This window comes from Colobus angolensis, unplaced genomic scaffold (genome assembly GCF_000951035.1).
Source record: "Colobus angolensis palliatus isolate OR3802 unplaced genomic scaffold, Cang.pa_1.0 Scaffold115, whole genome shotgun sequence".
Taxonomy (NCBI): domain Eukaryota; kingdom Metazoa; phylum Chordata; class Mammalia; order Primates; family Cercopithecidae; genus Colobus; species Colobus angolensis.
Window position 1 is genome coordinate 5,430,533 of NW_012112586.1, and position 13,672 is coordinate 5,444,204.

Genomic DNA, 13,672 nt, shown 5'->3' on the forward strand with positions numbered 1-13,672 from the left:
GGTAGCCCCTCCCATCACAGGCCCAGAGGCTTAAGAGAAAATGGTTTCATGGGCCCAGGTCCTCATGCTATGTGCAGCATAGGGACTTGGTGTCCTGCATCCCAGCCACTCTAGCAATGACTGGAAGGGGCCAATGTAGAACTTGAGCTGTGGCTTCAGAGAGTGCAGGCCCCAGGCCTTGGCAGCTTCTACATGGAGTTGAGCCTGCAAGTATACAGAAGTCAAGAATTGGGGTTTGGGAACCTCTGCCTAGATTTCAGAGGATGTATGGAAATGCCTGGATGTACAGGAAGAAGTTTGCTGCAGGGGTGGGGCACTCATGGAGAACCTCTGCTACGGCAGTGCGTAAGGGAAATGTGGGGTCAGAGTTCTCACACAGAGTCTCTACCGGGACATTGCCTAGTGTAATTGTGAGAAGACGGCCACCATCCTCAAGACCCCAGAATGGTAGATCCACCCACAGCTTGCACCATTTGCCTAGAAAAGCCACAGACACTCAATGCCAGCCCATGAAAGCAACCAGGAAGGAAGCTGTACCCTGCAAAGGCACAGGGGCAGAGCTTCCTGACTATGGAAACCTACTTCTTGCATCAGCATGACCTGGATGTGAGACATGGAGTCAAAGGAGGTCGTTTTGGAACTTTAATATTTGACTGCCCCACTGGATTTCAGACTTGCATGGGGCTCTAGCCCCTTTGTTTTGGCCATTTTGAATGGCTGTCTTTGTCCAATGCTTGTACCCCCGTTGTATCTAAGAAGTAACTAATTTGCTTTTGATTTTACAGGCTCATAGACAGAAGGGAGTTACTTTATCTCAGATGAAACTTTGGACTGTGGACTTTTGAGTTAATGCTGAAATGAGTTAAGACTTTGGAGCACTGTTGGGAAGCCATGATTGGTTTTGAAATGTGAGGACATGAGATTTCGGAGGGACCAGGGGCAGAATGATATGGTTTGGCTGTGTCCCCACCCAAATCTCATCTTGAATTCTCATGTGCTGTGTGAGGGACCTGATGGCAGGTAATTGAACCATGGGGGCAGGTCTTTCCCATGCTGTTCTCATGATAGCAAATAAGTCTCACGAGATCTGATGGTATTACAAGGGGGAGTTTCCCTGCCCAATCTCTCTCTTTGTCTGCTGCCGTCCACGTAGGATGTGACTTGCTCCTCCTGCCTTCCGCCATGATTGTGAGGCCTCCCCAGCCATGTGGAACTGTAAAGGCCCAGTAAATTGCCCAGTCTTGGGTATATCTTTATCAGCAGCATGAAAACGGACTAATACACTCAGTCTAGAGCTAATTCTTTCTTACTATCGAAGCAAGACCTTCTTTAGCACTCTACTCAATGCCCCATGGATTATCAAGTTTTCTGGTCTGAGTCTTTGGAAGAGGTACTGTTTTCACCCTTGAGTGAACACCAGGCACTGCTCCCCATCATCCTTTTGCATGGTTCTTTCTTCAGATACAGGAAGGTTCTCCACACACGTGCAGACCAGCAATCCACTCAACATTCCTGGAGGCCCTTTCCAGATCTTCAGGGTCCTCTCCTCGCTTCGTACCCTTCCCCATCAGCTCCAGATTCCTCAGCCACCAGCTCTGTCTCTTCCCCTCAGAGACTTTTCCAGGTTCTACCTCGGTTTCCCCTCACATGCTGCAAACCGGGGACACTCTAAGGCCAGCAAGCTGGGGCAATCACAGGGCTCATATGCTTGTTTCCATATCTCTGGGATCACTGTTTATACCTGATGCCCAGTGTCTTTCCAGCTGTTATTTCATGTTTTTTTAACAGTGGATCCCTCTTAGTCCATGTTGGTCAGAAGCAGAACTTCTTCATGTATTTTCAAATGGTGCTGAAGTGGCCAGTACTCACTGAGACAAGCAGTTCTTCTTAAGCGTCTTTCTTTCTTACCTTACTTTATTACCTTTGGGAAGCTGACTGGTATTTGTCAACATTTATTCAACCCTGTCTTCTAATTATCATATGCTGATTTCAATGAATATATGCATTCAGTATTAACCCCATGTGTTTTTATTTTTATTTTTTCAATCAGATACTCAAACATTTATTAAATACCTGCTCCAGGACAGCCACTATGGTAATGATAAATTTTTTTAGTGGATGAAAAGTTGTATAATACAACACTCTTTCCTTCCTAGATCATGCAATGCATTTGTGAAATAAATAAGTATAAAACGACAGTAGGAAGTAGAGTAGATAAAGGAACATTTTAAAAAACACTCTCATTTATTAAAATCAGTATTTGAGATAGTGTCTAAACTCACTTGAAATCAAATTCAATCTGTACAAAAATTAAGAATTTTAATTCACTATCTCAAGATCCTAGAAGCATCTCTAATTTCATGATTTAAGACTTATGGAAGACAATTTGGATTGAGCACACCAGAATCATTATTCATATTTTCTTTCCACTTTTCTTCTATTATAGAGGCTGAAGAGCCAAAACCAAAAACAACATAAGCAACAACAAAATACTTCACAGGTTTTCTTGTAACTCTGAGTCACCGTGTGATTCACTTTGAACCAATGATTCCCAGTGACAGCAAAGTGGAAATACTTAGAAGAGATATCTGTCCTCTCTGACCCCTGCAAAACAACAATAACATAGCCCAAAAACCCTTTTGAGTAAAGCTTTTTTTGTTTTTTTGTTTTTTTTAAATATACCACCCTTCTTCTTTCTTGGGATATAGCTGTGATGCCTGGAGACAGAGGAGCCCTTTTGTGGCCATGAAGACAAAACATCACATGCTGGTATTGATTCAGGCTAAAGAGAGTTGAATACTGGCCTCTTGATGGTGACATTGAGCCACATCAATAGCCAGAAACTGCCTCATTTGACGAGAAGACGGAACTCCTCCACATATTTATGCCACTGATGTAGAGATTGATGTTATTTTCAACCAAACACAGTACCTCATACTGTTATGTATTCAGTTACAAACTATTTTCTTTGTCTTAATTCTCAGTAAAGCAACTCTTAAAACTCACACTTTTTTTTCCCCCTACATACATTTCACATCTTTAAGGAAAGGATTCTACTTCCTACTGGTAAAAATAGAGGCAGTGGGGTATAATGGGAAAACAATGGGTTTTAGAGTCCGATAAATGCAGGGGACTCCTGGACCAGTGACTTTTAGTTGAAGCAGAGCTTCTTCTCTGGTTTCCTTGGAGCATCTGTCAACCTCATGTGGGTTACTTCATTTCTCTTTTGATTTCTGTCTCTGAAATCACATTTGTTATGGAAATAAAGAATAATTAAAAAGCCTGGTTCACAAAACATGCAATTGTGGTCTCCAGTCCTCAGAAATTCGCATAAGAGAATCTTCATACCTTGTGATCCTCTTACATGAGTCTGCTCAGGTGAGATGAGCGTAAAGGTGAAAGAGACACATGTCCAGGGAGACTCTGTGTGTATCATCCATTGCTGGGGCTCTTTGTTCTTGTTCTTGGAGCATGTACTGGAAATTGGAGGCAGGAGGATTCTTAGGTGGAAGCCAGTAACACTGTGCAGCTGCATGTGAAACGCTAGTATGTGGATACTGGTCTCAGAGATGGTCTATGATTAAGAAGTTAAGAAAACAACCATGCAAATTGCGCTCATTTGAGCCCCAGCAAAATTATGGCTTTGCAAAATAACATTAAACTGTCATAGCCCAATCGTTCCCATGATTACGTAAAATACTTGAGTTATGTTTGTCCAAACCAGTAAGATAAACTTCTTATGCAAAAATGTATTGATTAATGAAAGACGAGCATGTTTAATTCGGCTGTCTTTGCCCATCTACATCCCAGTAACTTTTATTTTTCTTCTTCACACAAAGCGTTTTCTAAATTTTAGCTTTTCAAATACAATTATGATTTAGTGCGGTCATAGACAGTCATTGAAGGGAGATGCGGATCATGTTTTTGTTCCAGTTATGATTTTCAAAAGGCATTTCATTAAAATGAGTTTTGCACCAGGGTTCGTCCAGTGAATTGAATCTTTGAGAATAGAATAATGTGCCACCTGCTCATAGCATAGTTCTCTAAACTCCTTGTACATAGTATCAATTACTGTTTCTGGAAAACATCCTTGTTTTCCCAGGAATGAGAACTGGAGGTCAAGGTGGTATAAATGCAGAAACAACTTCAGCACAGAAAGTGCACATAGTTCTTTTTAAGAGCTCTTTAAACCTTCTGTTTTATATTGAGAAAAATAATGAAACCCTCGCCATCCCAGCAACAGCTTGGGTGAAAGAAAATGCCTTCTGAAGAACTATTGAGAGGTCTTTTGTTGAATCTTCAGTCATTTGGCCTGATGCAATGCACCAAAACAGCCATCTTCACCAGCTTCTCCTCGTGAACCTGGTGGGAGGAAGTACTGGGAAGCCCCTGGGTAGAGGGCACTGTGAGTCATGAAACAAACATTGTTTACAGTGAATAAAAGTCCTTGTGGAGGCAGGTGGTTTATCTGTGGTATCTTACAATGTGCACCGTATACACTTAAATGGAGTGAGGGAGCCATAACAGAACATTCAATTTCCCTCTGGTTAAAAAATCACTTGCAGTAAATTCTTTCTATAGACTCTCTCTGACTTTATATTCCCAGTACAACATTTTATGCAAAAAGCTCAACAAACAGGTTGCACTCTTGCACACTCTTTTCTGTGGTTCACATTTGAAGTTTTCTCCCAAGTATTATTGCATCCCTACAGCTAGCAGCCCCTGGTGAATGGAAAGTGACGACGGGAACTGCAAGATGCAGGATGGTATTGTCTTCTCTGTGTCAAGAGAATCATGGAGAAAACACACACTTGTATTGCTTTTTGGAAATGCGTGGGCTGGGTTTGCAAGGGACTTACCTGTGAGCTACAGGGGGAAAGTCACGACAGTGAGTTGTGTGGTTTCCTGCCTTGTAAGTGAAGTCAGATAACTTCTGCAATACTGGAGTTACAGAACAAACTCGGGGAGGTCACAGGCTGCCAGTTAATGATCACAGTGCTGAAGATTAAGCTAGTTTCCCATGGAGCATGCATTATTTCATAAGGGATCAGATGTATTTTTTAATAGAAGGCATCTTCACAAACACTTATGGTCTCAATATTATAAGGCAGTGATGCTGCAGCTATTAAAACAAATCTTTTCATATCCAGGAAACCTCTTTGCCCTTCTCCATAAATGATATACATTAATCTCAATTTTATGATGTATATGTATGATATATACATCAGGTCAAGATTCAACTTAAATGTCATGATAGCTGGTATATAAATATTCACTAGCATACTCCTTATCTCTATACCGCGGTGGGAAGTATTTTCCCCGCCAAGCACTTGAGTCCACAGGACCCTTAACAAAACAATGACCTGAAACGTCTTGCTGTTGGCTTCTGCGCTACTTTCTAGCAACATTGAATTTAAGGAAATGGAGCAAGGCTTGTAATTTTCAGTTTTCCCAACACTCCTTTATGGTATCACTGAGCAAAATTTTATAGACTTATCTCTCTAAAAAATGTCACTTTCATTTTTGCATAACGCCTGGGATTTCTTCCCTCATTGAACAGATGCCTCTGTCTTCATATTAGAGCATTGAAAACATAGATGTGTGTGTCACAAAAACCCTTTACCCAACCAGTCCCCACCATGTGGCTCTGGTCAGTCATTAAACATCTTTAACACCTATTCTCCCATCAATAAAATTATAGTAATAACTACCTGGTAGGGTGAGAAGATTAAATAAGGAGACATGAAAATTCTTAGCGGAAGGCCTGGTAATTGATCATGTTTAATATATGCAAGTTGTGTACGGAAGTTTTTGTCTTACCCTCACATTCCACAGAAAACACTTGATGGGTCAGGTGCGGTGGCTCTTGCTTGTAATGCCAATGTTTTGGGAGGCTGAGGCAGGAGGATTGCTTGAGGCCAATAGTTTGAGACTAGCCTGGGCAACATAGGGAGATGCTGTCTCTACAAAAAATAAGAAAATAAAGAAAATTAGCTGGGTGTTGCAGCTCTACCTGGAATTCTAGCTATTTAGGGGCTGAGGCAGAATTGCCTGAGCCCGGGGGTTTGAGGCTGCAGTGAGCTATGATCCCGCTGCTGCACTCTGGCCTAAGTGACAGAATGGCACCCTGTATTTTCAAATAAAGTAAAGAAAATGCTTGACCAAGTTTAACAACCTGGATGACCTGAAGTACAGGTGCCTTGGCCTTCTCAGACACGTGGGTTGAACATAAGACAGAAAGGAGCTGCTTTTGGACAACCAGAAATAGATTAAATGTGACTGTTTAGATATAGATTTTTTAAAAATACTATTTCCTCTTTTAATGTGGCAAGAACACTTAAAATGAGATCTACCCTCTTAATAGATTTTGGGTGTAAAATACAGCATGGTTATCTATAGGTACAATGCTGTGTATCAGAGTCTGGGACGGATTCTTCCCACGAACTGAATTGGAACCTCAAAGAGATGCTAGCATCCCCATGTTATTGCGACATTATTCACAGTAGGGAAGATGTGGGAACAACCTGGATCCTGAACCCACAGATGAGTAGATAAAGAAAGTGTGTGTGCGTGTGCGCGCGTGTGTGTGTGTATAACTTTCCAACTTTTGAAATGATAGACCTGTTGAGGAAGATGGGTTTTCAGGGACACTCTTGAACCTGCGCTTGGTAATGAGTTGGAGCATGACTGGCGGTCACATGAACACAGTCCACTGCCAGGACAGGTCTCCTGTGCAGAGCAGTTTGAGGACAGCTGCCCCAAGAACCAACTCCAACACTAGAATGAGGCAGATGATATCCTCAGTCAAACCTGGTCCCTCGTTACCAATATCGTGAAGAGAACCCAATCTCTGCTGTTAAAACGACCTCAATTCGTACTTTGGCTCACAACTCACTACATGTATGACTGACAAGTGCATTCAGCTCTCAGCCTGTGATTCCTCATTTGTAAAATGGGTTGACCCCACCTAATCCTTAGAGGTGGTTGTGTGGACTAAACTTAACTGTCACACATTGGAGCAAGAGTTTGATCATTTTCTCTCACCCTTTGTTCTTTTAACTATCATCTCCCCCACCCCTGAGTGACCCTGTCTCTGCCTCAGTTGGTCTCAAACATAGGGTGATGTTACCACCTCCTAGACTTGGGTCCTTAAAACCCGGTGACCTCCTGCTTGTCCTCATTCCAGCTCCACTCTCCTGTCCCATCCTAGTCTACGGCTGTCCTGGCCCTTGCATGTGGCTTCTTTCCCATCCACTTCCCAGCAGCAAAGCCAAGGACAGCACTGACAAATGCCAGGAACCTTAGTCTCTTAAGTGTGAACAGACTTTAGTTTTAATTTTTAAAATTTGTCTTCTAAGCAGATTCTCCAGAAGTAACAGCTGCCCATAGGACCACAATAAATCAGATGTAAGTACAGATATTCTCACTCATTTAGATAGCTAGCTAATGAAACAATGTCTTAGGACATACATTTGACAAAAATTGACACAAAATGTCACTCCATTACTAATTTGAATCCTCATTCACAGTAGTTTTATTCCTAAATTTATGCTTTATTTGGAATACTCCAGGAAAGATGAATTACTCTGACCTATCTTGCTAAGTGAAAATTATTGGCCAATGAAGATGGGTTTCGTAGAATTCTGTTCTCTTTCTTGTATCAGATAGGATTAGTTTGGCTTCCTATTAATAGACAGATTTAAAACAAAGAGTGATTTAAATAAGATAAAACTGTATTTGGTTCTAATATAATAAAAGTCCGGATGGATGCCACACAGGTCCAGTATGACAGCCTAAAAGACATCAGGGATCAGACTCCTTCAGACATCCTCCCTCCCTAACACTAGGCAGAGCTCTGCCTTCCCCTGGTCCACGACAGTGGCTGCAAGTAACCACCACACCTGCTTCAGGTTAGCTAGATGAGAAAGGTAGGAGAAAGAAGATGGAAAGGGGAGATGTCAAAGGCTTTTAAGAAAAGTTCCTTGCAGCTCTCATACGTATATTTTAATAGAAGTGGAAGGAGACATTTATTTGGTTTCCCTGAAATATATAATTGGAATTCTTCTGGAGACGCAGTGGGCAGATTTGCATGAGGACCAAGGAACATCCAGGAGTGAAGAAATAAAAATTTTAATCCCTTTCCTTTGGAGTTCTTGGAGGAAGTCAGACACCATGAGGGATAGGACAATCTATGGAGAGGATGTGGTAGGCAGAATAATAGTCCCTCAAACTTGCCTGGATCTAACTCTGCAGAAAATGAATATATTGTCTTACCTGTCAAAAGGAACTCTGCAGATGTGATTAAGGTTCAGAACCTTAAGACAGGGAAATGATCCTGCTTATTGAGGGGAGTGCAATCTAATCACATGAGTTTTTTGTTGTTGTTTGTTTTTTCTTGACGGAGCCTTGCTCTGTCACCCAGGCTTGAGTGCAATGGCGAGATCTCGATCTCTGCTCACTGCAACCTCCATCTAGTGGGTTCAAGCAATTATCCTGCCTCAGCCACCCGAGTAGCTGCAATTACAGATGCCCACCACCATGCCCGGCTAATTTTTTGTATTTTTAGTAAAGACGGGGTTTCACCGTGTTGGCCAGGCTGATCTTGAACTCCTGACCTCATGATCTGCCCACCTCAGCCACCCACAGTGATGAGTTTTTAAACTGAAGAACATTTCAGCTGTGCATGGAGGGCACTTTGAGTGTAGAAGGCCGATTTGAGAGACGGCCACATAAGGAGGCCTCATGTTCCTTCTCCACTTCCACTGCTTCACTTGACCAGCCAAAAAAAAAAAAAGCAGTACTTATGTTAATTTACAGTTGCTGACTTTGAAGATGAAGGAAGAGGGCCAGAGGCCAACGAAGGTGGGTGACCTCTAGATGCTAGAAAAGGCAAGGAATTGGATTCTGTCCTGGAATCCACAAGTTAAACGCATCCCTGCCAGCTCCTTGATTTTAGCCCAGTGAGACCTATGTTGAACTTCTAACCTACTGTGAGGTAGTAAGTGTGCAATATTTTAGACTGCTACATTTACATTTGGGATAATTTGGTATAGTAACAATAGAAAATTATTACAGGCACTGATGCCCATCAGAGATGTAAGCTGTCGTGTGGAGTTCATATTAGTGTCCTAGGGTCATCTGAGCAAAGTGCAACCAACAGCCTGGCTTAAAACAACATAAGGTCATTCTCTTACAGTTCTGGAGACCAGAAGTCTGAAATCAGGGTATCAGCAGGGCTGTGCACCCTCTGCATGATCTAAGGCAGAATCTGTTTCATGCCCTTCTCTTAGCTTCTGGTGCTGTTGATAGTGCTTGGCATTTCTTGCCTAGTGGATGTATCACTCAGATCTCTGCCTCTGTCGTCACTCGGCCTTGTCCCCACGTGTCTCCGTTCACGTCATTTTCCTCCTGTGCATGTCTGTCTCTGTGTCTTCTTGTTCTCAAGAGGACACCAGACATATTAGACCAAGGGCTCACCTTACTGCAATACAGCACGTTTTAACTAATCGTATCTGTAATGACCAAGGGCTCACCTTACTGCAATACAGCACGTTTTAACTAATCGTATCTGTAATGACCAAGGGCTCACCTTACTGCAATACAACACGTTTTAACTAATCGTATCTGTAATGACCAAGGGCTCACCTTACTGCAATACAACACGTTTTAACTAATCGTATCTGTAATGACCAAGGGCTCACCTTACTGCAATACAACACGTTTTAACTAATCATATCTGTAATGACCTAATGACCCTATTTCCAAATAAAGTCACATCCTCAGGTTCCAGGAAGAATGTGAATTCTTGGGGGACACTCTTCAACTCTGCATAGGTGGGTGAGATGCTTCTAAGCACATCGTCATACGGCTGTCCCTTGAGAAGTTCTTGCTATGTGGGCAAATTCAAAGAAACATATTGCCAAAGAGCAGCAATGAACGAGTTATTTTTTTTTCAACTACCTGATACTCTAAGAAAGTCCTGCCAGGCTGGCATCTGTGGGGTATGGCTCTATCCACACAGTACTTCCTCCCAGGGACAAAGATGTGTGGGACTTCTAGGCCCACTGGTTTTAGTAGAAATACACTTGCCCGTTACTTATCCACTCACCTTGTTACTCAACTTTAGATATTATGTTGCTATGGATCAATCCCTGGATTGAAGTTCATTTTTTTAAACCTAAAACTTGAATATAGAAGATAAAGTAGTCTCTGAAAAAAACAGAGCCCTCAGCACTTTGGGAGGCTGAGGTGGGAGAATCACTTGAACCCAGGTGTTTGAGACCAGCCTGAGCAACAAGGCAAGACCCTGTCTCTATTTTTAAAAAATGCAAAAATTAGCTGGGTGTTGTTATTCAGCCAGAATTGTTACTTATCCACTCACCTTGTGGGAATTTATTTAGGAATAAAAATGTGACATTCATTTGCTGCGCATCAATGCTCATAAATGTGTGAGCTAGGGGTCAGCCTACATCTTTGGTAAAGGACCTAATAGTAAATATTGTAGGTTTGCAGGCCATGTGGTCTCTGATGCAAACACTAAGCTTTGCTACTGCATTGCAGAGTCATAGATGATATGTAAACGAGTGTGTCTGTGTACCAAGAAAAACTGAATTAACAAAAATAGGTAGCGGGCAAGATTTAGCCTAGGCACTGTGATTTACTGAGCGCCAAAGTAGGCTGATGACTAAACTCTGAAGCTGTCTAGATCATTCCTCAGGGAGCAAATTCTAACCAACATCCCTTGTGCCAGAGTATGGTTTTAATCCTATTTGTCTCTTGGGAAGGCTAAAAAAATCTATTAAACAGATGCTGCATTAAAAAGTACAGTGTTAATTAAGATACAAAAAAGGATTATTTATTTCCTTTTGATATGAAAAGAGGTTATTTCAGTCTTTTTGCCTCTTAAACCTGTCTACTTTGCTGGGTGGTTTGTTTTACTTGTACTCATATAGGTACACACAGAACCCAGGTGCTCCTTGTCCCTGTCTGGACACTCCCTGCTGTTCTGTTAGTTCCGTCTGGAAGGAAAAGGCCATTTTAACTGCAGACTCAGCACCTGCCGCAGGAAAGGGTCAAGACTGCCATCAGCAAGAGCATGAAGGGGCTCCAACCTTTAGAAAAACTCCTGAAAAAGGCCCCAGCTCTCGTCCACTCTTGCTGTACTTCGCAGCCTTTGTTTCTTATAGTCTTCTCTCATCCAACATGGTTCTTCAACACTTCCAGGACAAATCTAGTGAATATTCAGATGATTCTTCTGGTTTTTTTTGTTTTTGTTTTTGTTTTTGAGACAGGGTCTCACTCTGTCACCCAGGCTGGAGTGCAGTGGCATGATCAGGGCTGACTACAGCTTTTGACTTTCTGGGCTCAAGTGATCCTCCCACCTCAGCCTCCCGAGTAGCTGGGACTACAGTTGCACAGCACTACAACACCCAGCTAATTTTTGCATTTTTTAAAAATAGAGACAGGGTCTTGCCTTGTTGCTCAGGCTGGTCTCAAACACCTGGGTTCAAGTGATTCTCCCACCTCAGCCTCCCAAAGTGCTGAGGGCTCTGTTTTTTTCAGAGACTACTTTATCTTCTATATTCAAGTTTTAGGTTTAAAAAAATGAACTTCAATCCAGGGATTGATCCATAGCAACATAATATCTAAAGTTGAGGATATACCAAAGTTTCTCCACATGTCAAATAAAATTAATTGTGAGAAATTATAGAAAATTACTATGGAGTTGCATAAATAAATATAAATTAAAGCTCAGAACACATTCCAAATGATTCACTTGAAACCATAAAATTGCACAATTAACCCAAAAGAAACTAAAAGTTGATCTATATCAGCCCACACACACTCTCCTTTTGTGGGTAACAGGACTGAGGATCAGAGAGGACAGTAATTGGCTTAGGGTCCCACATCCAGATAATGGCAAGATTTTCCTTTTGCTTTATTATCATGACATTGCTTTTATCACTGTAGGCTTCTAGTATATGCGAATCAGCAGGCGATGGTGAAATGGGAAGGTTAATGTAATCTAATTAAAGGAAATAGTGGAGAAGGTTGCCTATTGTCTTATTCGTCTCTATGATAACCAATTTAGAGGCATCCGATCATGTCCAGCCCTTTAAGGACTTCAACATTTACAGTCATTTTTTCTTCTTTGGCAGGGATATAAGAAGAAGACTCAACTTAAATTTCTTTGGTCCTGTAGAGGTACAAATGTCAATCTACAAGCTCAAGTATAGAGAAAAGATACATTTCTTTTTTTTAATTTTAGTTACTTATATTACCTTTTATAAGTATCCTTGCTATTAGATACCTGAATGTTATCTTCCATCAATTCAGAAATCCCACCGGCAGTGACTTCCAAAGTCAAGGCTGAGACAAATGTTACGAGGTAACCAACCCTTCCCACCAGAGTCTCAGTTTTCTTCAGGTCCTCTTTTTTTTCTGTATCTTGCCTGGTCTTGAAGACAGAAAACCTTCCTCAACTTTATCAATTTTTAAATTATATGTTCTGAGTTACTTCAGAATTCAGAATTTTAATACCTAGGAGGTTTTTCTTTGGCATATCATCTCTTCTCCAATGCCATGAATGCTAGCTGAGTTGACCTCACAAATGTGAAAAAGAGTGAAGACTAAGAAGAAATACCAGGGAAAAAATCAGTTGATGATTCAAAACACAAATTCCCCACAAATCCATTTTTAATGTCATGCTTTTATCTGGATCAGAAATACAAGTAACAGGCATAGGTGGAAGGGCATTGTTATAATCTCTTCCTCCCAGTGGAAGGAAGAAAACCTCCCAGCAGGTTTCTTCCAGTTTGCAGTGGACATCCATGTACTCAGGGCACTTAGAATGAGACTGGAGTCTCCTCTGACCCATTCACTCCTGTTAAGCTGGGCCTCAGTTTTTGCCTTTAAAAATGTGATGGCTGAAGAACATGATTTTTAAGTAACAGGTGCTGGTGAGATTGCAGAGGCAGAAGAACGCTTAAACACTGTTGGTGGGAGTGTAAATTACTTCAACCATTGTGGAAAACAGTGTGGCCACTCCTCAAAGACCTAAAAACAGAACCGCCATTCTAGCCGGCAGTCCCATTTCTGAGTATATACCCAAAAGAATATAAATTATTCTAATCTTAAAGACACACACAAGCTAATGTTCATTGCAGCACTGCTCACAACAGCAAAGACATGGAATCAACTGAGATGCCCATCGATGGTAGACTAGATAAAGAAATGTACATATGTACCATGCAGTACTGTACAGTCATAAAAAGGAGCAGGATTGTGTCCTTTGCAGGAACATGGATGGATCTGGAGGCCATTATCCTTAGCAAACTAACACAGAAACTGAAAACCAAATGCAATATGTTCTCACTTATAAATGGGAGCTAAATGATGAGAACACATGGACACATAGAGGGAAACAACAGCCACAGGGTCCTACCAGAGGGTGGAGGGTGGAAGGAGGGAGAGGACCAGGAAGAAAAACTAATGGGTGCTAGGCTTCATACCTAGGTGGAGCAGGCATACCAAATGAAATAATCTGTACAACTAACTCCTGTGACACAGGTTTACCTCTATGATAAACTTGCACGTGGACCACTGAACTTAAAAGTTAAAATAAAAGTCAAACTGAAAAAAAAAAGATTAAAAATACTTTATTTTTAGGGCC

The 13,672-nt window shown here is 41.6% G+C and overlaps 1 long non-coding RNA gene across 1 annotated transcript in view; it reads left to right on the forward strand.

The window, feature by feature from the left end:
* The first annotated feature begins 1,153 nt into the window (after window positions 1-1,153).
* LOC105525610 overlaps window positions 1,154-13,672 on the forward strand; it is a 91,720-nt gene continuing 79,201 nt past the window's right edge. Inside the window, exon 1 of the long non-coding RNA XR_001003954.1 lies at window positions 1,154-1,215. This is a non-coding gene — a long non-coding RNA (uncharacterized LOC105525610). The remainder of the gene's footprint in view (window positions 1,216-13,672) is intronic.